The 3,580-nt window shown below is 34.2% G+C and overlaps 1 pseudogene; it reads right to left on the minus strand.

Annotated features, from left to right (window-relative positions):
• LOC103589046 overlaps positions 1–3,580 on the minus strand; it is an 18,086-nt pseudogene that overhangs the window by 3,403 nt on the left and 11,103 nt on the right.

The following is a 3,580-nucleotide window of genomic DNA, read 5'->3' on the forward strand; positions in this document are numbered from 1 at the left end:
TTTATGGAAAATGGTATGGAGGCTCCTCAAACAATTACAGATAGATCTACCATATGACCCATCTATTCCACTGCTGGGTATACATCCAGAGGAATGGAAATCATCATGTCAAAGGGATACCTGTACTCCCATGTTTACTGCAGCACTATTTACAATAGCCAAGAGTTGGAACCAACCCAAACGTCCATCATCAGATGAGTGGATAAGGAAAATATCGTATATTTACACAATGGAATTCTACTCTGCTATAAAAAAAATAAAATACTACCATTCACAGAAACATGGATGGGCTTAAAGAAAGTAATATTAAGGGAAATAAGCCAGGCACAAAAAGAAAAATACTACATGTTCTCACTTATTTGTGAGAGCCAATAAAAATACACAAAAAAATAAATGGGGGAGGGGGAAGAAGATACAACAATCACAACAATTCCTTGAACTTGTTAGGACAAGTGAACAGATATGATGTTGATGGGGAGAGGGAGGGGGGATTAGGAGGAATTGGTAAAGGGACATGAAAATCAACTACATTGTATATTGATACATTAAAATCTAATTTTTAAAAAATCTGNGTCAAAGGAAGGTATATGAATGGCAACAGACACATGAAAAAATGCTCAAATCACTCAGCATTTGGGAAATGCAAATCAAAACCACTTTGAGATACCATCTCATACCAGTTAAGATGGCTAATATCCAAAAGACTGAGAATGATAAATGCTGGTGAGGATGGGTAAAGGAACCCTCCTAAACTGTTGGTGGGACTGCAAAATAGTGCAGCCTTTATGGAAAATGGTATGGAGGTTCCTCAAACAATTACCGATAGATCTACCATATGACCCATCTATTCCACTGCTGGGAATATATCCAGAGGAATGGAAATCATCATGTCAAAGGGATACCTGTACTCCCATGTTTACTGCAGCACTATTTACAATAGCCAAGAGTTGGAACCAACCGAAACGTCCATCATCAGATGAGTGGATAAGGAAAATATGGTATATTTACACAATTGAATTCTACTCTGCTATAAAAAAAAAATAAAATACTACCATTCACAGAAACATGGATGGGCTTAAAGAAAATAATATTAAGGGAAATAAGCCAGGCACAAAAAGAAAAATACTACATGTTCTCACTTATTTGTGAGAGCCAATAAAAATACACAAAAAAATAAATGGGGGAGGGGGAAGAAGATACAACAATCACAACAATTCCTTGAACTTGTTAGGACAAGTGAACAGATATGATGTTGATGGGGAGAGGTAGGGGGGATTAGGAGGAATTGGTAAAAGGACATGAAAATCAACTACATTGTATATTGATACATTAAAATCTAATTTTTAAAAAATCTGGCTCTGGGTTCTGCCTATAAAGACAGATGAACACTTCCATAACGTGCTTAAGTGGAAATAAAAAAAAATTTTTTTAAAGAAATTACTGTACTCTCCATATGTGACTCTAATTTGGGATTTATAATTTTTAAGAATAAACCCTTCTGTGGTCTTGGAAGCTTTAAATATTATTAAATTTTTATGTAGTCAATTTTAAATGACATCCAGTTTTATGAACACCAGAATAAATGCGTTGGGAGTGAAAGACCATTTTATCTCTCCCTACACAGGAATTAGAAAAGGAAACATCTTAAATCCACACTCTGCCCTTGGCTGTCATTTAGGGATATTTTTCTGTGAGTCAATCTGAGAACAGTCTCAGCAACTAAGTGGAGAAAAAAAATAGATAAAGTAAAAATCCTAAACCACCAATTCACCCAACTTTACAAATTTACTAAAGAGCTCATTCTCTGAAAAGAATTGTTTTCTTTTCAGATTTTAAACTTTTTTTCTCAGTATTACACTTAGAAAAGTCCCTGAGAATATATGGCAAAATATTCCTCAGTAGAAATAAACCAACCTTCATGTATCGCAATTACTTAAGCAAAATGGNAAAATCCAAAGGCTGTTATGATTGTGGGTTGCCATTTTCATGAAGTCTCTTCTAAAACTGAAGAAAATTTAAGATATTCAACACCATTTAAGAAAGATGACCACAAAAAAGTAGTAGCACATATACATACAGATCAAGGCACATTTACCAAGTATAAGGATGTTGGTTTGAACTGAACCCAAGAAGGCAGACATCAGAAATCTCAAAATACAGTAAACAGAGAACATGGGAGCAAAAGCACAACAGGTTTCCAAAATTCCACAAGCCAGGCAACAAAAGAGCAACAATGGCTTCCATCCAAATCTATAGTAACAGCAGTTAACTTAGTAAAAAATATAATAAACAGCTGTAAATTATTAGAATATTTCAGAAGAACTCTCAGAACTTTTAGTTCCTAGTATTACAAGTTCCTATACCAGTGTCCCATAATGATCACACTAGAAATGACCATTAAGCTGACATATTTGTTACTTAAATATTAGAGTCAATACTCACATGCCTTTAATACAGCAAAATTCACATGATATGTGTGCAAAAAAAAAGATAATAATAATTTTCAAAGGCAGAAAAAGCATAAAGGAGTAGGCGGTATCATATGACATTTCACTCAATGCTATGGAACAAGCATTCGGTTTGAGAGATTAATCCACCATGGCCTTTGTCCAGAAGACCTTTGTTACATGAGCATTTTATTAAGCTGCAGAGATTCTACTTCTCAATCAAAGTTTACATTTTATTAAAACAAGGCACAAAGTTTCAGGCTACTATCTCACCTGGTTCTCAACCTAAGCATCAGCAAACCAGTGCCGGGGGAAAAGGGGACAACTATTTAGTACTTTCTAAGAAACGATATGTTGGTTTCCAAAGTATGACTCAAAATATACTAACTTTTAACAGAAAATTGAAAAAACAGATTTTTTAACTTATGAGCTTCTTTTAGAACATCATCCATTAGTGAAATACAACTTCACTATACCTGTTCATAGGGCAGCAGAACACATCTCCACAAACAAGTAAATCTTTTCACCAGCTATGATCTCTCTTCTCCAGAACCCGATATATATTTTTTCTATTCTTTTTATTATTAAAAAACAATGATAGTATATTTTACTTGTTAAACTCTAACTAAATACAATCTCTGTCCTAAGTTCCTTATAAGTATTATCACATGTAATTCATGTAAAGGAAAAGGAAGTTATAAATATTTGAAATTCATTATGTGGATTTTACAAATAAGAGTGATAAAGCGGCAGAAGTTTATGAAAACAGACTTGGACTTCTCAGCATTGCTTTATAGTGAATCCCAGTCCTTTTNAAAATATTCCTCAGTAGAAATAAACCAACCTTCATGTATCGCAATTACTTAAGCAAAATGGCTTAGTATATAACAAACTCCACATACCAGAGTAAGAGAAAAACCAATGTACTGCATGGTAATAACCAATTGGAGTACGTGCCAGTCTCAGAAAATATAAGCCAATCCCCCAAGTAATGCCTGGCCAGCACTCCAAGAAAATCCAAAGGCTGTTACGATTGTGGGTTGTCATTTTCGTGAAGTCTCTTCTAAAACTAAAGAAAATTTAAGATATTCAACACCATTTAAGAAAGATGACCACAAAAAAGTAGTAGCACA

Source organism: Galeopterus variegatus, unplaced genomic scaffold (genome assembly GCF_000696425.1).
Source record: "Galeopterus variegatus unplaced genomic scaffold, G_variegatus-3.0.2 Scaffold642, whole genome shotgun sequence".
In the NCBI taxonomy this organism is placed as follows: Eukaryota; Metazoa; Chordata; class Mammalia; order Dermoptera; family Cynocephalidae; genus Galeopterus; species Galeopterus variegatus.